At 42.6% G+C, this 22369-nt stretch overlaps 1 protein-coding gene and 1 pseudogene across 1 annotated transcript in view; one reads left to right on the forward strand and one right to left on the reverse strand.

The window, feature by feature from the left end:
* Positions 1-22369, reverse strand: part of LOC132865856 (zinc finger protein 850-like) — a 1522149-nt gene that overhangs the window by 725863 nt on the left and 773917 nt on the right. The window lies entirely within an intron of this gene.
* The window catches only part of LOC132865865 (zinc finger protein 345-like), a 46253-nt pseudogene continuing 28127 nt past the window's right edge, over positions 4244-22369 (forward strand).

Genomic DNA, 22369 nt, shown 5'->3' on the forward strand with positions numbered 1-22369 from the left:
TGCATGTACTTGGTCTTCCAATATGGCACCTAACAAAATCTTGCAGCGCGGTGATGTCATGTGAAAGGGGTCTATTGTTATAAGCTAGTGAAATTAGCCTACGGCTAATTCTTTTGTCCCATTAGCCTCCAGGGCTAAGGGTATTGTCTCAAGGGAACACGTGGCACTCCTTCCCCCACACTCAACCACACCTTGGTTAGGCCATAGGGCCTTTCACAGGCACACACACAAGCACACATTAGCTACACAAAGCTAATTCCTTTGTCTACTTAGCAACCCACGCTAGCCTTTCTTTTGTGGGGGAGGAGTTGACCATGTGGCTAGGCCTATGCCTAGCCACATGGTCAACTCCTCCCCCACAAACACACGTGGAGTCAGCTACAAGAGCCAACCCTTTTGTAAGCCACACCCAAGGTCTCTCTCTCTCTCACCCACACACGTGTACACACACACACACACCTCACTGTTTGTATATATTTCAATCTGCTATTATCCATTTTTATCTTTGTTATAATAAATTCATTTATTATTGAAACTGTGTGTATTTATTTGTTGTGCATAATATTTCCGAAGTCACACAATCTCCCAAAGAATTCAGAAAGGTCCATATAAATTATGTAATACGGTAAGTGATCATAATAATTTGGAATATACCATAATTTAGCTGTTTGGTAATTTATTATTAAGCACCAAAATTAATGGTATGATTCACTACTCTGAATGATTCACTGATTCACTTTGAATGATTCAAATGAGACTGATTCAATTTAATTATTAACCTTCAGATTTAATGAGATTGATCACTCAATTACTCAAATGCACCCACACGTATCTGTGATTGTGTAGGCGAGAACTGCATTTTCCTGTTGCTTTACTGTTTGTTTTTCTGCAGGACTTCCAGGTTCCTGGGTCAAAGGACCCAAACTATGAAGGCCGGGGTGGCTTTGTAGTGCCAGTCTTGGGCATGCACAAGCTGGTGTGCATGGACTGTAGTGGTTTCACCCCATTAACATTGTGTATTGTTTTAAAAAAAAAAAAAGCATTTATTGTAACTGGGTATTTTGTTTATGAATTATAGAGATTATTGGCATGCACTTAGACCCGAGATTATGTAAATGTATGGTTTATGCAATGTTGGTAATATAAAGTAATTGGTATCTTCCAGTGGGTGGGGACAGGCCACTATATCTAGCCCTCTGAAGGGAGGTGGATTAGTTGGGTCATGGCGCTGTCTATGTAGTAGTCATGTAATGTGCATGTAATCAGGTGGTGCAAACATAGTGCAATACAGTATTCTGTTTTGTAGACAGTTTATTTTTTGTAATAATTGCTTGAACTTTTATTATAATTTATTTTGTGTTAAATTTCTGCTGTTATTTTGGGAAACCAGACCCAATAAAACACCTTGTATTAAAAGTTCTATCTTTGGCCATTGTCCATCAGATGATATGTACAGTAAGTGTGTTAATTTTTTATAAAATGATTTTAACAATGATTTAGCAATTCCTATCCATTATTGGCCAGTTTCACTGTCAAAAAAGCCAAAAGTCCGTCAGCTTCAAGGGGGGGCTTTGCCCCAGCCCCCAAACCCCTGCCACCACCTTTTATTTTTGAAAAGTGGAGAACCCTCAGGGTGGCCGCGGGTCCTTAAAAAGTCTTAGTCTTAAATTTAATTTTCCTAAAATAAGGCCATTAAAAAGTCTTAAATTGTCTTAAATTTCAAACCCCGTGGTCTTAAATTTTCAATCTTAAATTTATGGAGATTTTACTCAGTCATATCGTTAAAATGTGGTACACTTTGGATGGGGAAAAAGTTTAATCGTTTTTGATGCTCACAATTATACCACGCAGGCTCCGAATCCACCGGTTGCTAGACACACGCGTGCTTGACAACCACTCAGTGCCTGATCTGTGGTGTAAGTCCTATCGTTTGAGAGAGAGAGCAGCCCCTCCCTCCTGTGTGTGTGTGAGAGAGAGAGAGAGAGAGAGCAGCCCCTCCCTCCTGTGTGTGTGTGTGTGAGAGAGAGAGAGAGCAGCCCCTCCCTCGTGTGTGTGTGTGTGTGAGAGAGAGAGAGAGCAGCCCCTCCCCTGTCTGCTCCCTGAGTGCAGCTTGTCGCCTTGGTAACGTTGCTCAGGTGCAGGGAAGAGACAATATGACAAGCAAAGAGCGCTTTTTCTCAGAGTTCCCTCTCCTCGAACAACGGTGATTTACACGGAAACGAAAGGAGCTATTCACAAAATTCTTTCACATTGAGCGCTACAAGGCTCCCATGAACACATTGATGTAAGTTTTTTGTCCCTAGTGTAAAAAATGTGGACAATAGAGCGAGTTAAAAACAAGTGACATTTCTGATTTTGCAGTAAAAGCACTGCCACGTTTATAATGGGAGTCTATGGGGCAGCGCGGCTGTCCTCTCCTTACTTTCAGGCTTCTCATTCAAAAACTGTAAATCCTATCGCTCAGGTAGACACATTGTGTGAATCAAGACAAGTGTGGCTACTACTTTTGAGAAAATTGTGGCTGAAAACACAGTTTAAATGAGAAAGTTTGAGCTTTTTTTTCAAGCTGCCTACACTCTCTAAACTCCTGAGCTCCACTGGTGTGTAACGCAATAGACACTCATTATAAAGTCTGAATTTCTCCAAAATTGATCATGGTGATTGATCTGTGACTGATCAAAAAGTATAGAACCTAGCAAAAAAGTTGAATGCCAGATCCACACAGGAGAATTTTGTCTCCGTTTTAAAGTTTGAATCATGTCTCTAGGTGAAAGCATGCCAGAGCAGCAGATGTTTGAAAAACATTGTGCGATATTTTTTTTTCAATTAATTCCATAGAAAATGAATGGGAAATTGTGTGATATTTTTTTCGCGACTATGTCGCGAAAAAAATCGTAGAATGCTGAACAAAGTAATAGCATACTGAGTCCGATCGAGCGGCACGTTTTCATGTATTGTTTGTCTGTGTGCGATGTACGGTTATTGGGTTATTCGAAATCGAAATTTGTACAGAATAGGGCTGCACAATATATCGAAAAAGTATCGATATCACGATATCATAGTTTGCGATACACATACTGCAAAAATTACTTAAATTTCGATAAAAGGCACATTTTTCTGTGCCGTCCAATCACATTTGAATGTCAGCAAGCGCCGTGGGATAACTCCGCCCCCTATTGCAAAACAAGTAAAAGCCTCGTGGTGATGGCAGAAGGTGAGAGCGGTAGCAAGTGTGGTGAGACAAACTTGTGTGAGGAGGAACTGGTTTCCAAAAAAAAAAATGCACGTCTGCTATTTGGAAGTACTTTGGATTCAGGAGGGATGACATACTGTAAACTCAGGTACTTTGCAAGACATGTAAAACAGTGGTGGGGCGGCTCACTGGGACAAACACTGATGTACAGCAGCATAAAAACATAAAACCGCGCTCTCTCTCTCTCTCACGCTCTCTCACACACACAACCGCTCTTACTCTCTCTCTCTCTCTCTCTCTCTCTCTCTCTCTCTCTCTCTCTCTCTCACACACACACACACACACCACTGCTCTCTCACCCGCATGTGTTATTAACAGATTGTGTTCGAGTTTATGGTGAATCTGTGTCGCTCATCTTCATCTCCCAGGAGCCGCTGAAATTGCCATTTTGAATGCTTTATGTTAATGTAATGTAGTTTTCAGTTTTTTGTTTATTTCAACTTAAGACATTTTCTGCTGCGCTCACAAAAATTAAGAGATTTAAAGATGATTGATGGACACCATTGCAGGTGTAGCCATGTTTTTCCAATAAAAAATAATGTTGGAATGGAAGCGATGCATTGGGTGTTTTTTTTTAAATGCTAGATACAGGGCAGAACGGCGAGTAGAGGTAAGAAAAACATTATATATTTAATTATCATGATACATATCGATATCGAGATATTCAGTCATGTTATCGAATATCGCATATTTTTCTGATATCGTGCAGCCCTAGTACAGAAGATGAAAAACGGAAGAACGAGAGTTTGCTGTGCTTTGCTCCCTATTGAGGTTTTTCACCCACGTGACCAAGTCATGTGATGCATCGTTAGGCTGCCATTTTGGACGTCACGGCTCGAATCAGTTTGAATGCGAGGAAGGCAACAAACGAAAAACATAAAAGAAAAAGGAGCAAGATGCAGAAAACACCTTCACTATCCAGTGACGTAGGGCATTTACAGGGCGAGCAGAGGGAGAGGTATTTGCAAAAATTGAGGTTAGCAGGCTTAGAGAACGACGTTTACCTGCTTCCACCAGGATTGTTCACTGACGTACGGAAGTACACGAAGCCCTCGTCTTTACCTGACTTCGGCCCACATGATCTGTATACCTATGTCGTTAAAAACCCATCGCCATACACAGGTATTGATCTGAAAGCGTATAAGAGTTTGGATGCCTACAAATATTTTGTGTCAGGCTGGGTAACATGCCTACATCAACGGGTCGTCCCTGGAGCCGGTGGTCGCCATCTTATTACAGCTAAGGTTTGTTCACATTTTCATTTATTTTCGGTCCTCAGGATAAACAAAATGTTATTAAATTTCATTGAAATAACTTCTTAGTCTGTTGAGACATGGCCCGTTATAAATTTGCTGTTACCAGGCAATGACCAAGAACTGTATTATTAGGGTCGGTGTCTGTGTTGTAGCAGTGTACTAGCAGCTAGCTGTTAGCACTAGCTAATGTCAACAACATAGTAGCTAGTATGTTACTGTAGCAATGTTTACGTTCAGTCATTTGGATGACTGTTAAAACCTTTCAGTCTCAAGTTTTTCCTTTACTGTATTTACTAGTTTACTGTAATTATGATCCGGCAGCTATTTACACCAGATCCCTACTGAAATTTTTTTTTTTGCTCACAGGAAACGGATTTTTTTTAAGGATGGCCTTGGATTCAAACATTGTGACTGCATTCTGATTGTCACATAGTTACAAGTTTATCCGATCCTTATATTGTGTTCTGAGTGTGTGAATGCCTGTCAAGGAAAAGAAATTAAGTACTTCTACTAGAATAGTGTTTTCTGGTGAATGTTTACAAGAACAATAAGTTACATTAAATTATATAGTTTTATTTTTTTCAAAAGAGTACGTTTTTGCGTGACTTTAGATTTGGTCTTAATTTTTTTTGGAAGTGGAAGTCATTTACTCGTCTACAATCAAAGCGTAAGTGTTAAAATAATTGTGCATATATATATATTAGAGGTCTGCGCGGGTCGGATTTTTCAGTCCCACTCCCTCCCGCGCCCGCAAAGAATTATGATTTTCAGTCCCGCTCCCGCCCGCGCCTGCCATATTTTGTCCCGCTCCCGCCCGCAAATCCCGCATGATGCAGACATTCGCGTTATTTTTCAGGAAAGTTCTTGTCTTGACACAGCGTGATGGTGCCCTGCCCCCTACTTTGAGTGGATTTGAGCATACAGTGGTGCTTGAAAGTTTGTGAACCCTTTAGAATTTTCTATATTTCTGCATAAATATGACCTAAAACAACATCAAATTTTCACACAAGTCCTAAAAGTAGATAAAGAGAACCCAGTTAAACAAATGAGACAAAATATTATACTTGGTCATTTATTTATTGAGGAAAATGATCCAATATTACATTTCTGTGAGTGGCAAAAGTATGTGAACCTTTGCTTTCAGTATCTGGTGTGACCCCCTTGTGCAGCAATAACTGCAACTAAACGTTTCCGGTAACTGTTGATCAGTCCTGCACACCGGCTTGGAGGAATTTTAGCCCATTCCTCCATACAGAACAGCTTCAACTCTGGGATGCTGGTGGGTTTCCTCACATGAACTGCTCACTTCAGCTCCTTCCACAACATTTCCATTGGATTAAGGTCAGGACTTTGACTTGGCCATTCCAAAACATTAACTTTATTCTTCTTTAACCATTCTTTGGTAGAACGACTTGTGTGCTTAGGGTCGTTGTCTTGCTGCATGACCCACCTTCTCTTGAGATTCAGTTCATGGACAAATGTCCTGACATTTTCCTTTAGAATTCACTGGTATAATTCAGAATTCATTGTTCCATCAATGAGGGCAAGCCATCCTGGCCCAGATGCAGCAAAACGGGCCCAAACCATGATTCTACCACCACTATGTTTCACAGATGGGATAAGGTTCTTATGCTGGAATGCAGTGTTTTCCTTTTTCCAAACATAATGCTTCTCATTTAAACCAAAAAGTTCTATTTTGGTCTCATCCATCCACAAAACATTTTTCCAATAGCCTTCTGGCTTGTCCATATAATCTTTAGCAAACTGCAGACGAGCAGCAATGTTCTTTTTGGAGAGCAGTGGCTTTCTCTTTGCAACTCTGCCATGCACACCATTATTGTTCAGTGTTTTCCTGATGGTGGACTCATGAACATTAACATTAGCCAATGTGAGAGAGGCCTTCAGTTGCTTAGAAGTTCCCCCGGGGTCCTTTGTGACCTCGCCGACTATTACATGCCTTGCTCTTGGAGTGATCTTTGTTGGTCGACCACTCCTGGGGAGGGTAACAATGGTCTTGAATTTCCTCCATTTGTACACAATCTGTCTGACTGTGGATTGGTGGAGTCCAAACTCTTTAGAGATGGTTTTGTAACCTTTTCCAGCCTGATGAGCATCAACAACGCTTTTTCTGAGGTCCTCAGAAATCTCCTTTGTTCGTGCCATGATACACTTCCACAAACATGTGTTGTGAAGATCAGACTTTGATAGATCCCTGTTCTTTAAATAAAACAGGGTGCCCACTCACACCTGATTGTCATCCCATTGATTGAAAACACCTGACTCTAATTTCACCTTCAAATTAACTGCTAATCCTAGAGGTTCACGTACTTTTGCCACTCACAGATATGTAATATTGGATCATTTTCCTTAATAAATAAGTGACCAAGTATAATATTTTTGTCTCATTTGTTTAACTGGGTTCTCTTTATCTACTTTTAGGACTTGTGTGAAAATCTGATGATGTTTTAGGTCATATTTATGCAGAAATATAGAAAATTCTAAAGGGTTCACAAACTTTCAAGCACCACTGTAAATATCTACAGCTCACGTTCACGTTTGTTATTATTTACCTTGTTTCTGAATTCAGCATGTAGTGTCTCTAATAATAATAATAATAATTAGTGCTGTCAAGCGATTAAAATATTTAATCGTGAATCGCACATTTTTATCGCATGAGAAACCATTGTAATTCTCTGATCAGCATAAAAAAGTGAATGGGCTTGCTTTGTACCAATGGTTTGTTTTTTTTTTAATTGCAAAGCAGAGCTAGTAAGAGAAGTGAATTGATTTACTGCTTGAGTTAGTCTACAACTCTACTCAGAGAGACAGGTTACACAGTGACGGTAGGCTTGACTCAATGCTATCCCAGAAATCCTTCCTGTAATATGCAAATTTGGCTGTCCAATCAGAGGCGGCCAAATTTGCATATTACAGGAAGGATTTCTGGGATAGCATTGAGTCAAGCCTACCGTCACTGTGTAACCTGTCTCTCTGATTAAAGTTGTAGACTAACGCAAGCAGTAAATCACTTCACTCATGGTTCTCTTGCTAGCTGGGTGTGAACTGCGAGTCATTAGAGTGATCAAAGGATTTCCCGTTAGGGTGATCAATGGCAAATTTAAGATGCCATTTCTCACTCAATCTGGCAATCTGACTCTCTGCAAATTTAGGCATCTTAAAATGTTTTTATTAATGCTAAATAAAATATCCAGCACAAATTATATATGATAAACATAAATTAATAATTTATAAATTTTATTTCAAACACATTTTTAGTTAGCGGGACTGCAGCTTATCACCGCTCCTGCCCGCGCCGCATATGTGCACTCCCGCTCCCGCCTGCGTGCGCATATGTGCACTTCCGGTCCCGCCCGCAATGAGCTTTCAAAATTTGTCCCGCACTGCTTTGCGGGAGTGCAGGGCTCTAATATATATATATATATATATATATATATATATATATATATATATATATATATATATATGTGTGTGTGTGTGTATGTATATATATATATATATATATATATATATATATATATATATATGTGTGTATGTGTGTGTGTGTATATATATATATATATATATATATATATAATGTGTGTGTATGTGTGTGTGTATAAAATAATATTAACTTTGTCTCTCGTAACCTAGCCTCCTTCATCTAACCATATTAGCCATGACCTATCCTTGGGGTACAAATCGCCTGTTTTTTGTTCCTAGATAATATTTAAGTGCCGTAATACCGTTCTATATGTGCAAGAACTGGTCTTATTAAAGCTTGTGGCTGTCTGGCTTAGTTAAAATGCTAACCGTTAGCACCCGACTAGCTGCTATTTTAGAACATTGAGTGATCAAATGCAGCGGTCTCAAAAGTAGCTGGTCACCGGCGGCAAATCGCCGTCTGTGGCTTGTTATGCCGCCTAATGTCAGTCGAGTCACAAAATTTAATATTAAATATTTCTGATGGCAAAAAAAAGTTGTGAACGTAAATTACATCCACTACGTCATGTATGTCCGTTGCCGCGTCAACTTTGTTTACATCCTTGACATGAGTGCAGCCATTAGCTGTGTTGCCAGATTGGGCGGTTTCCCGCCCAATTGGGCGGTTTTAAGTGCATTTTGGCGGGTTTTGAACATATTTTGGGCTGTAAAACGTCAGCAGTATCTGGGAACATATTTTTTTTACTTAATACAAGAAATTAATGGTTGGCAACGTTTTTGCCAAAATGGTATTTTATTTTCCATTGTTTAGGCAGCTTCAGCATCATACTGTGAGATTCTGTTCAAATTGGTTTTTTTTTTCTTCTATGAAGCCTGAGCCATTTATTTTATTAGTTTATAATTCTTGTTTAATTTAGTCTTCAGGAGAGACTGCCTGCACACAGTACTAGTATTAATAGTTTTTTTTCTTACATGAAAGCTGAGGCATTTATATTATATTTTAAGGTAACTTCATGTTGTGCTGTGAGGTTCTCTGCACTTTAACTTTTGAACCAACAGGTGCATTTGGATAAGTAAAGCCTATTTTTCTGCATTTTTGTAGTCTTGGTAATCTTTTATATTGGTAAAGTTGTTTATAGGACCATTTCTCAGTGTCTGTTTTTCAATCAGTAGTTTTTCAGTAATAACTTAATATTTAACATATCACTCAATTTTAAACAAACCCCCCCCCATGGGCTGCCCCCATAGTCTCCAAAATTTCTGTGGGAAACACTGGTGTGCGTAACAACGCTAATCAAGCTTAAGCTAGACGACCCGCCTCAAATACCTGTCCCGGGTAAATGTTATCCAATTTTAGATGACCTGTTCCAAACCATCCGGCCCCATGAAAAATTCGTACTTGTATCTCTCTCTCTCTCTCTCTCTCTCTATATATATATATATATATATATATATATATATATATATATATATATATATCCCTGCACGCTTTGCGTGCATTATGTCTGCCGCTGGCACACATTTTACCATTTTGCACCCTGCTGTAAATTATTTGTACCCTGCTATTCTCCCAAACTTTGAAGCCCCTGCAAATCGTAATGTGTAACCCATGTGTGTGTTATATGAGTTCGTGGTGCATACATCCATCTGTGGTAGCCACAACATTACAGTCACTTAGGCTGTCTAAATTAAGCAAAAACATTGGTGAATTTCGCCTCCTTTCAAAGTCAATGAGAGCAAAGCGAAATTCGTTTGTGTCGGGATGGACCGTAATGAAGTCTGACTGATATTTTGTGTGTGTGTGTGGTGGGGGGGTCCGCGTTGCCGTGCTACCTCACTCTTTTTTGACCATGGTTGTGTTTGCATCCCTGCAGACAGACAGTTTAGCCTGTCCGTCTGCTCCCTGGCCTTGGCTCTGAATTGTCGTGGATTAACTAGGCCTGTTCTGAGACTATGAGCTATGCTGCGAGAAATGAGAGCAGCATCTTCCCGAGTGGGATGGATACCGTCCCGCCCTAACAGATTTGTTTGATTTTTAGCTGTGTGAGGACATGAAAACGGAGACATCCATGGATGGAGAGACCTCAGAAGCCTGTGTGAAGAAAGAGGAGACGCTGGAGCTGAATATCTACAACTATGGAGACGATCTCGACAACCCACCTGAAGGTCTCTCCGTTAAAGTGGAAGATCCTGACGATAAAGACCATCTCTGTAAGACATTAGGCCACTCTTGTGCTCAGTAACACTCACTGTTTATTCTACCCTGCATACTATCTGGTGCACTAAAAGTGCAATGCAGTACATTTGGGATGTAGCCTCAGTCTCTCTTATTTTAATCAACAAATTGTGACATTGAAATTTAGATTTTTTTTATTGATTAAAGTATGAATTTTGTTTATAGAGCGTGTAACATGGTAGCAAGGAGTGAGAGAAACTTATTTAAAATACTTTAGTCATTATAAACTGATGTTAACCTGAACAAAAAAGCATGGAATATCACACGATGGGTGTGTGTAAAAATCTATGCCGTGTGATTTTTATTTTCATATAACAACATGGCCCAAAGTGTATGATTCCCCTCAAACCATAGTGATTTGCTTGCTATTGCAATTTTTAATTTATTAATGAATGACTCATTCAATGTTTAATTTGTTTCTGTTTACATTTAATGTTGCAGAATGTCTGTCATTCTCTCCAGCCACTCCTGTGTTTTATTCTGAGACAAAAAAAATAAATAAAATGTGGGATGTCGTGTGACTGAGAAACCAGAAAGCACAAAGTCCTCTGTCCTGAAGACTCTTCCATCTTGGGAAACTTACTGACTGATACCTGGGTCTCCTTCCATAAATGTTAAATAAATGTGTCCTAACGTCTTCACCACATTAGAAGATTATAATTTTTTTTGTTTGTTTGTTTTTCTTCTTTCTTCCACCCAATTTTTTTTTTTTTGTCCAGTGTGGTCACCTGCTAGTGTCCACCCACTAGCCAGGTCTCTCTAACCATGTGAGTGAAGGCTAACATGTACTTCCTCCAAGACATGTAAAGCCATCAAACTCCTCTTTTTCAACTGAAGCTCATGCTGTGTGTAAATGACTCTTATTGACAGTATATAAGCAAGTTAACTACTTCCTGTAAGTTTTATTTTTGTTAGTGCCTTTTATGTTTTCGGTTCTTTTATTTTGAAGCCCTTCTGGCGTACTCTCATCTGAGAGTCAGCAACTTGCCCATAGGTGTTCACACGTGAACGGCAGCTAATTGAAGAGTGTACGGAAGGAAAAGGTGTTTTGAAGACGTTGCCTTGCAATGTAAAGTTTAATTATGGATAATTAAGCGCCTAGCTGGAAGTGGGAACAAGGTATTGTGTGTTTCAACTTATTTTATGACTGATTGCTGTGACGTGTTATCCTAATTAACTGCTGAAAGGGTGTTTACGTATATTGTTGTTGTATTAGCCATGCTAAGGTTAGCTTATGCGAAAGGGTGCTATATGGATAAACTGTAATGTCATGTTAATGCTGGTTTTCTACCTTTTCATGTGCTTTGACCGATTTATATGTGAGTGAATATTTGATAAATGTCCACGTGTGGTTAACTGGCATTATGGAAATGTTTATGCTTGTGAGAGCTAATTTTATTTTATTTATCCATCTGCAGCTCTTACGGTGTTTGTGAAGAAAGGTTGTGAAGGAAAGGAAGTATATTTGTGTGCAAATTAAGGATGACGGCTGAACATAATAAATGCTTCTTGAAACATCAGTAAGCTTCATCATTGTCTGGCTGGGGTTCACTATAGTAAGAGCTTGCCCTCATCGATCTGACGACTTGCTGCCATTATGACGGGCCATGATGGAGGGTCTTCATGGCGTGCCTGCTGCTGCTACTACTTCGCCATGTGCTGTCTACATGGATTCATCATGAACATGTCCCGACGTGTCAGCACATGATCCACTTCGGCAATCCAGGCAGCGGTTTCATGGATTCGACGCAATGGTCAAGTACGGTCACATTCACTGACATTGAAGCAGAACTGTGAGTACACACCTATATTACACAGTCTACAGACTGCAACAAGGTGAGCTCCACATGAACAGCCCTTTTAGACTGAACCAGTGAACTTTTCATACTCATCTTCTCATCTACAGCAAAGGAGAGAAACTGTTGCTTACACTCACACATGAACACATTCACATAGACTCTTTAATAAAGACATTTCATATTTTTTGCATACCAAGTACTTTGAGAAGTGTGTTCATTACAGTACTTACCTGGACATTTCCAGTTGTTTGAGTGTCTGCACGTTAATGCAGCTTTGCTAGTTGTTCATGCTCATATTCTGATTTTTGCATTTCAAGTACTTTAAGGTTTGCCTTTATTGTAATACTTAGCTGAATATCTACAGCAACTTTCTGTTTATTGCAAAGGTTCGATCATACTTGTTAAGAGGTTTCTTCTGACTTAATAATTTCAAATTGAGTTGATAATATCAAAGTCAGGTAGCTTCAAGGAGACAGAGGAGCAGATGCCTGGTTCCCAGCACGAAGTTCAAGACTTCCAGAGTGAGCTCCACTCAGTGGCAGTTGTATCTGAGACACCTGGCCTGAAGGGCCTCGACGCTCTGAACATGCACGGAACCCGACAGAGAAAATGCGCGCGCTACAAGATGAAGAGGCCAAGAAAAAGGAGAAACGGCTGCTCTCCATGTACAAAAAATGGAAGCTCGACATATGCAAAGCAAGAGATCAGCTAAAGACATACATGTCAGAGGGTGAGCTCTGGCCTCTCATTGAAGAGCTTAAGAAAGTGAAGGAAGATGTAATGAACCTGTATTTTGGAATTCGAGATCTTGCTACACCTTCCACCGGCGTGAGAAGAAGAGTTGACACTTGCGAATCAGTTACCACAGAAATCATCACCATTGGCTACGGCAGAGCAATAGACAAAGAAGGTGAGTTTAACGAGGACATGGAAAGACGCCGCCTTTGCCGACGCCGACTATGCAAAGTCTGTCTATGGATCTGCTGCTTCCTTGACAAGTCACAGCAAGTCTGACCAACACTCCACAGCTTCGTCCATGGCAGCCAAGCGTGCAGATGCAGCTGCAGAGCTAGCAGTGAAGGAAGCAAATTATGAAATGATGGAGGCAGAAGAAAGACAAAGAGAAGTCATCCGAGAGTTAGAGGAACAACAACAGAAGGCTCTGGAGGCACAAAGGCATGAGTTGGAGTGATTGCAGGCAGTGAAGGAAGTGCGGGCAGCTCAAGCTAAGCTAAACGTATACGATAAAGAGTTGGAACACGAAGCTGCTGACTGCATTAATGATGAAAGGAACAAGGAAAGAGTGTGCCTGTAACTGCAGTCCCTCTATCTCATGTTGCAACACCCCCTCACACAGATGTTTCCCCTCTTGTTCGGGTCTTTCAAGACAGCATAGCCTTAAATAGGCTCCCTGTTCCAGAGCCATTTGGCTTCAATGGTGACGCAATACGGTTCATTGAATAGAAAGCAGTGTTTACCTCACTCATTGACCAAAGAGCAATCACATCAGTTGAAAAAAACTATCTGAAGAAACATGTTGGTGGTCCAGCATGCCAGGTGCTAGAAGGCACTTTCTTCCGGAATGATTATGAAGCCTATCAGGAGGCCTGGAACAAGCTGAATCGTTGCTTTGGCCAGCCATTCGCCATTCAGCGAGCATTCAGGGAGAAGCTCACCAATTGGCCAAGGATTCAACCTAGGGATGTTCAAGGACTCAGAAACTTCTCAGATTTTCTGAATGCCTGTCAAGATGCCATGCCTCACGTCAAGGGTCTTGACATACTAAATGACTGTGAGGAGAACCAGAAGCTTGCCCACAAACTACCAGACTGGGCAGCTTCACACTGGAACCGACAAGTCACCCAGTGCCTGAACAAGAAGCAAGAATTTCCAAGTTTCAAGGACTTTGCAACATTTGTGTCAACTGAAGCTGAGATTGTCTGCAATCCAATTACATCGCTTCATGTTCTTCATTCATCAGACTCGAACACAGAAGAGAAATCTCAGAGACACAAAGAGAAACAAGGCCAGTGTTCTCACCACTCGCACAGCTACAGACATCACAAATCAAAGGTCAGACCAGAAAAGGGCTAAAGCTCCATGCATCCTTTGTCAAGATAACAGACGCCAACTTCATGCATGTCCCAAGTTCACAGGGATGTTGGCAGAATGACAGAACTATGTAAAGGAGAAGAAACTGTTAGGGATGCTTAAAATCTGGACACGGTGCAAAAGACTGTTGTCATAGTCACTGCTGTGACAACTGCAAAGGAAGGCATCCTACAGTCCTCCATGATTACAACTATGGAAAGGAAAGGTGTTCATCTGAAACAGGGATGAATCCAAGTGCTGCTGCTGCAACATCACTCAGTGTAACAGGCGAAGGCTCATCCTACACATCGATGGTAATACCAGTGTGGGTGTCAACTAAAAACAATTCAACAGCTGAGAAGCTTGTCTATGCTCTACTCGACACTCAAAGCGATACAACATTCGTCGACCAAGAAGTGAGCGACAGTCTAATTGCTGACAAGTATCCAGTGAAGTTGAAGTTGACCACCATGAGTGGGGGGAAAAAACAGTTCTCCCAAGTGAGAGTGTCTCCGGCCTTTGTGTAAGGGGATACAGTTCTGCTATTCAGGTTGATCTTCCAATTGCCTACACGAAGGATTGCATACCCGTTAACCATGCTCACATTCCCACTTGTGAGACGGCTAAACAATGGAGTCATCTCAGAGAACTAGCAGACGAAATCCAACCACTAAAGGACTGTGAAGTAGGACTTGTAGGCTACAACTGCTCCAGAGCCATGGCACCAAGGCATGCCATCCTAGGAGATGAGGAACCCTGTGCAATACGGACAGACTTAGGATGGACTATTGTGGGGCGCTCATCCCAAGGCCATGATCCGTTGAGCACAAGTCGCCTGTGTCACAAAATCACGGTTAAAGAGCTGCCTCTGGTAACTTCTGCCAGTGCTATTCGTATTCTAGAAACTGACTTCAAGGATGGCAGTGAAGACAGCAAAGCAGTGTCACAAGACGACATCGCCTTCCTCCATAAGCTAGATGAGGGTATACGGAAAAACACGCATGGCCACTATGAAATGCCCCTGCCCTTCAAAAACAGACCTAGCTTGCCTGATGATAAAGACTCAGCCATGATGCGCCTCAACCACCTGAAAAGGAAACTGCAATGGGACAAAAGGTATAAGGAGCGGTATGTCGAGTTCATGGAGGAGGTAATCAAGAAGGAAGATGCAGAGCAGGTTGAAGATGGTGGGAGTGGAGGTGAGAGATGGTACAGTCCCCATCACGGTGTTTGTCATGCAAAGAAGCCGGAAAAGCTTCGCATAGTGTTCAATTGCGCTACCAGATGCAAAGGAACCAGCCTAAATGACCACCTCCTCTCTGGTCCTGACATGCTGAACAAGTTGAGTGGTGTTCTCATTTGCTTTCGACAACACCCTGTTGCTCTGATGTGCGACATTGGAAAAAATGTTCCATCAGTTTCATGTGTACGAGGCTGATCGCAACTACCTGCGCTTTCTCTGTCGGAAGCAAGGAGACTTGAACTCCGGATGAAGGTGCATCTGTTCAGTGCTGCTTCTTCTCCTGGACGTGCAAACTACGGGCTGAAGCATCTAGCTAAAGAGAATAGCATCCTCTACCCTAAAGGCTCCCGGTTCATCATGAGGGATTTTTATGTAGACGACGGGCTTGCCAGTGTTGAAAGCACTGAAGATGCTATTCAGCTTGCCAGAGAAGCTCGCAAACTGTGCACCACAGGTGGTCTGCGACTACGCAAGTTTGTGTCGAATGACAGAGACGTTCTAGAGAGTATACCACCCTCAGAACGAGCAACTAATGTGAAAAATATGGACCTCATCTTTGACAACCTGCCACTTGAGAGAGTCCTAGGGATTCAATGGGATGTGGAATCCGACCACTTCCAGCTTAACGTCAGCCTAAAGGATCAGCCTGCAACACGCCGCGGCATTCTGTCTGTAGTGGCTTCCTTGTATGACCCTCTCAGGTTTGTGGCGCCTGTTCTGCTCAAAGCGAAGATCATTCTTCAGGAGATGTGTAGGCAAGGCACAGGCTGGGACGATCCTCTCCCAGACGAACTTCGTCCAGAATGGGAACAGTGGAGAAGTGATCTAGCCCAATTAGATAATGTTACCATATCCCGTACCTACTCACCTGCTGGATTTGGAAAGGTCACAAAGACAGAGCTGCATCATTTCTCGGATGCTAGCCTTAAGGGTTATGGCCAGTGAGACTTCAAAATGAAGAGGGAGATGTTCACTGTGCCTTAGTTGTAGGAAAGGCATGCGTCTTACCATCCAAGGTCACAACTGTTCCGAGATTGGAACTAACAGCCGCAGTTGTTTCTGTGAAGATAAGCAACATGCTCAAGGATGAATTTGCATCTACTGGGACTGCGGAGTTCTTCTGGACTGATTCTAAGGTGATCTTAGGATATATCAACGATGAAGCATGAGGATTCCACACCTATTGTGGCTAATCGCATTCAGAAGATTCATCTCAGCTCGCCCCCTCAGCAATGGAGATGCATCCCAACCAATGAGCATCCTGCTGACCATGCTTCTAGGGGCTTGACTCCCAGTGAGCTTCGTTCATCCACCTGGCTCACTGGACCCAAGGTCTTATGGAACAAGGAAATGAAACTGCCTGTTGCTGAGATTCCAGAGTTAATGATTGGAGATCCAGAGGTCAGAAGTGCTGTCGTGCTTAGCACAAGAACCACAGAACGAGTAAGCCTTGTTGATTGCTTGTCTAAGCTCTCATCTTGGTCACTGGCTACTCAAGCTGTTGCACGCATACTAAGGTGCATCAGCAAGAACAGATCAAACAGTCTCACCACTGTAACAGAACGAGAACATGCAGAACATTGCATAATCATAGACCTGCAGAAAAATGTGTATCAAGAGGAGTTGAAACTGCTGAGCAAAGGGATCCCCCTACCATCTCAATCCATTATACTCGCTTGATGCCTTCCTTGACAAAGATGGCATCCTCAGGGGTGGGAGGTAGGCTGTGCAGCTCTTCCCGACTCCTCCATCAAGCACCTTGCAGTCGTCCCCAAGGATCATCACATTGCAAAGATGATCATTGCTCATCACCATGAAAGGATGAAACATCAAGGCAAAGGTCTTACCATTAATGACATCAGGTCCCATGGATTCCTGGCATCAATCGGGCAGTAGTATCCTACATTGGTCAATGTGTTACCTGTAGACTGCTTCGGAAACCAACGGAAGAGCAAAGGATGTCTGATCTACCCCCTGAACGTGTGGAACCATCACCCCCCCCCTTTACCTTCTGTGGAATGGACTACTTTGGTCCATTTTTTTTTTACAAAGCAGGGTAGAAAGGAGAACAAGAGGTGTATGGTCTTCTCTTCACTTGCCTTAGCTCCCGCACCATCCATATTGAGATGCTTGATGACATGTCCACCGACGCCCTCATAAATGACCTACGATGCTTTATTGCCATACGTGGCACTGTTCGTCAAATCAAGTCTGATCAAGGAAGCAACTTTGTTGGAGCCAAAAATGAACTCAAAGAAGCTCTAAAAGAAGTCAGTGCAGACTGGCTGGCTGCATTTCTTGCTGAGAAACAATGCTAGTTCAGCATGAATGCACCCTATTCGTGGCATGTCGGAGGGGTGTGGGAGAGACAGATTAGAACAGCGAAGGGCATCCTAAGGGCCACGCTTGCTCTTTCTTCTGGTAGGCTAAATGATGCTTTGCTACGAGCTTTCCTCTATGAAGCTATGGCAATTGTCAACAGCCATCCACTGACTGTTAACAACCTCAGTGACACCCCACCCCCCCACACACACAGCCTCAAGCCACTCACCCCTAATCATCTCCTAACTATGAAATCTGTCAAGGCCTTGCCTCTTCCAGGTGAGTTCATCAGAGAAGACATGTATAGCAAGAAAAGGTGGCGACATGTTTAATACCTGGCAGAACAGTTTTGGAGTCGATGGCGAAAGGAATACCTGGCCAACATTGCCCTCAGACAGCGCTGGCATACTCCCAGGAGAAATCTGCAAGTTGGAGATATCGTAATGATGAAAGGAGAGGATGTGCACAGGAACGAGTGGAGGTTGGGCAGAGTTTCAGAAACCACTACTGACAAAGACGGACTAGTAAGGAGAGTTAAGGTCTGCCTCGGTGACAGGAAGCTTGGCAAGAAGGTGGAGCGTCTCCACAAGATGTCTGAAGTGGAGCGCCCAGTCCAGAAGCTAGTCTTGCTGCTGGAGACTGATTTAAGCCTGTTCACCCTATAGTTAATAATACCTTCTAGCTATAGCTTGTAAGCTCATAGTTCATGGTTTAAAAGGGTTTTCCACCTTCTAAACAAGTTATTTGTATAGGGAAGGTCATTTTCAGTTTGAAATCATTCATGCCTAATGTAAACCGTATACTGTTCCATTATTTACTCATGATTGGTGGGAGTGTAAATTACTCTTATTGACTGTATATAAGCAAGTTAACTACTTCCTGTAAGTTTTATTTTTGTTAGTGCCTTTTACATTTTCGGTTCTTTTATTTTGAAGCCCTTCTGGTGTACTCTCATCTGAGAGTCAGCAACTTGCCCATAGGTGTTCACACGTGAACGGCAGCTAATTGAAGAGTGTACGGAAGGAAAAGGTGTTTTGAAGACGTTGCCTTGCAATGTAAAGTTTCATTATGGATAATTAAGCGCCTAGCTGGAAATGGGAACAAGGTATTGTGTGTTTCAACTTGTTTTATGACTGATTGCTGTGACGTGTTATCCTAATTAACTGCTGAAAGGGTGTTTACGTATATCGTTGTTGTATTAGCCATGCTAAGGTTAGCTTATGCGAAAGGGTGCTACATGGATAAGCTGTAATGTCGTGTTAATGCTGGTTTTCTAGCTTTTCATGTGCTTTGACCGATTTATATGTGAGTGAATATTTGATAAATGTCCACATGTGTGGTTAACTGGCATTATGGAAAAATTAGCTCTCACAAGCATAAACATTATTTTATTTATCCACCTGCAGCTCTTACGGTGTTTGTGAAGAAAGGTTGTGAAGGAAAGGAAGTATATTTGTGTTCAAATTAAGGATGACTGCTGAACATAAATGCTTCTTGAAACATCAGTAAGCTTCATCATTGTCTGGCTGGGGTTCGCTTTACTGTGTCATATGATAGCAAAACACACCTGGAGGACAGTGCTATGTGCTCTGTTCCCCACATGCATAAGCTCGCAGAAGATCCCAACCAGCTGTGATTTAATAGGGGACAGAGAGTATGCCCCTCATTATGCCCCTGGAATGGGATGTTCAATAAGAGACAGTGGGTGTGAGAGACAGGAGTCCAAATATACGGATTTCGGGGCATCACAATGGCGCAGCTCCAGGGTCCTGGATTTGATTCTAAGCTCGGGTTGCTGTCTGTGTGAAGTTTTGCAAGTTCTCCCCTGTTAGTGTAGGTTTCCTCTGGGTCTAATGGTTTCTTCTTCAGCAAATTAGTTATGCTTAAATTGCCATTCGGTGTGTGTGTGGGGGGGGGGGGGGGTTGTGTGTGTGTGTGTGTTTTTTTTTAATTAAATATAAATCCTATATGTATGGCATTGGGGGGGAAAAATGTCTAGATTTAGAAATGCCATAATTGTCAGCAAGCTCAAATAGAGATGTGTGTTGGACTATTTTTTACTTACTTTCTTACTTATGGCCCTTTTCCACTACCCTTTTTCAGCTCGCTTCAGCTCACTTCAGCCCGACACGGCTCGCGTTTCGACTACCAAAAACCAGCACGACTCAGCTCGTTTCAGCCCTGCTTAGCCCCTAAAACTCGCACCGTTTTGGAGTGGGGCTGAAGCGAGCCAAGCCGTGCCGAGTGAGGTTGGGGGCGTGAGCAGACACTCCCCTGTGCACTGATTGGTGAGGAGGAGTGTCCTCACATGCCCACACACGCCCCGCGAGCGCGCTGGGATCTGTAAACACCGCAAACCCGGAAGGAGAATAATTACGAATTACGAGAATTTCTGAAGCCTTATGCGCCTCGCCTCATCTATACGCTCTTGCCAGTATCTGCTGGCGTTGTCGGTGACAACAAGCCACAGCACCAAGACCAGCAACACTAACGACTCCATGTCCTCCATGTTTATTGTTTACTCTCCGGGTCGTGAGACTACCGCTTAAAAGCTCACTGAATCAGTGACATACAGAGCATCGTGGACGAGTTCGCGGAGCGCAAGGCTCGTTGTATGCCCTTCAAATAATGCGCGCAGTAGGCTATTGATGTTTTATTATGAGCCATGTACAGTATGTCACCTAATGTTTTTTTGTTTCTGAGTTACATGTTCGTTTGAAGGACTTAATGTACAAAATAACATAGTTGCACCCCGTAGTGTTGAAATTGGTAAACACAGTGCATTCAGTGAGGTTTGCACCGCCCTCCTTTTATTTCTGACTCTTCCTGTCACCGTTGCAACCTCTGAGCGCTCATTCGTATGCCCTTCAAATAATGTGCGCAGTATAGGCTATTGATGTTTTATTATGAGCCATGTACAGTATCCTAATGTTTTTTGTTTCTGAGTTACATGTTCGTTTGAAGGACTTGATGTACTAAATAACATAGTTGCACCCCGTAGTGTTGAAATTGGTAAACACCACAGTTGCGGACATTTTGTAGCCTAAAATGATGTTATGATAAGCTTTAATAAAGGGCCCGGTCATTTGCCCCGCCCCCGGCCCGGCTCTGACTTGTTCCGCCACTGTCACTGATGTCACTGTTTGCGCTGCTTAACGACATCACGTGACGTCCACCCACTTTCGCTAACTCCACCCAATGTGTCCACCCACTTCCAGCCAGCACGGTTCAGCGTGGTTGTAGTCGAAATGCAACTCCAACAGCCCCGCTCAGCCCGACTCAGCTCGACTTGGCACGGCACGGCTCAGCCGCGTTTGTAGTGGAAAAGCGGCATTAGTGTGTGGACAGTTCATTTTGTTTGTACCTGCATGTGATTTTCATAACAAATTTGGGAAATTCTGTTCCCCAGAAGATAAGCAAACAAATAGCTGAATTTAAAACAACCCTGACCAGGCAAGTCCTAAGAGAATACTGTAAATAGTGCCACAGTCATGTTAATGAACATTCGTTTTATTTTGCCCTGCAAGCTTCGTATCTGACCATTTTGTTTACTCCCACAAGGAAGTAAAAAAAAAACCTCATACTCGTATCCAGTACTGGCACAAAATATGGAAATGCCTAGGAAAAGATCGATTTTGCATACTTAATCCATGCAAATGACATCAGAATTTGCACTGAAGACAACTGAGATACATTATGAAGATACAGAGACACCTTTTAACCACAATTTTATACTTTACCCATGAAAACACTAGCAGTGGCGGCACGGTGGTGTAGTGGTTAGCGCTGTCGCCTCACAGCAAGAAGGTCCTGGGTTCGAGCCCCGGGGCCGGCGAGGGCCTTTCTGTGCGGAGTTTGCATGTTCTCCCCGTGTCCGCGTGGGTTTTCTCCAGGTGCTCCGGTTTCCCTCACAGTCCAAAGACATGCAGGTTAGGTTAACTGGTGACTCTAAATTGACCGTAGGTGTGAATGTGAGTGTGAATGGTTGTCTGTGTCTATGTGTCAGCCCTGTGATGACCTGGCGACTTGTCCAGGGTGTACCCCGCCTTTCGCCCGTAGTCAGCTGGGATAGGCTCCAGCTTGCCTGCGACCCTGTAGAAGGATAAAGCGGCTAGAGATAATGAGATGAGATGAGACACTAGCAGTTTTGGCCATCGTTGTGTGATAAACATCATAATATTGGAAATGGTATCTCTTTTTGTTTAGTTTAGCCCCAAAACCAACCTTAATCACTCCTTGTTGGGCAATCCTATCCTGATATGCTACTTATTCCACAGGTGAAAACCATTAACTAAATCATGTGGTCTCTACAAATAATTCATTAGAAAAAGTATTTATCCTCTGACTACAGCCAGGCAACAGGCAGAAATGGCATCAGAGAGAGAAACTACAGAAGAGCAGCGTATTAGGATGAAAGTTTTGCGGGAGGAGGGCCATTCATAATGAGCCATAGCAAAGAAACTGCATGTGACCCACAGTGCTGTCTGGAAATGCCTCAAGCATCACCAGAAGACTGGGAACTTCAAGAACATTTCAGGCAGAGGAAGGAAGAAAAAGTTGACTAAAGCTGATGTCCAGTACCTCAAGACTACATCCCTACGAGAGAGGAAGAAATCCAGCAAGGAACTGGCACAGGACCTCCAAGATGCTACAGGCAAGGATGCCTCCCCACACCTGGTTAGGAAGACGCTCTCAGCAGAAGGCCTCAAAGGTCATGTTCAGTGCGCA

Source organism: Neoarius graeffei, chromosome 18 (assembly GCF_027579695.1).
Source record: "Neoarius graeffei isolate fNeoGra1 chromosome 18, fNeoGra1.pri, whole genome shotgun sequence".
Lineage (NCBI taxonomy): Eukaryota > Metazoa > Chordata > Actinopteri > Siluriformes > Ariidae > Neoarius > Neoarius graeffei.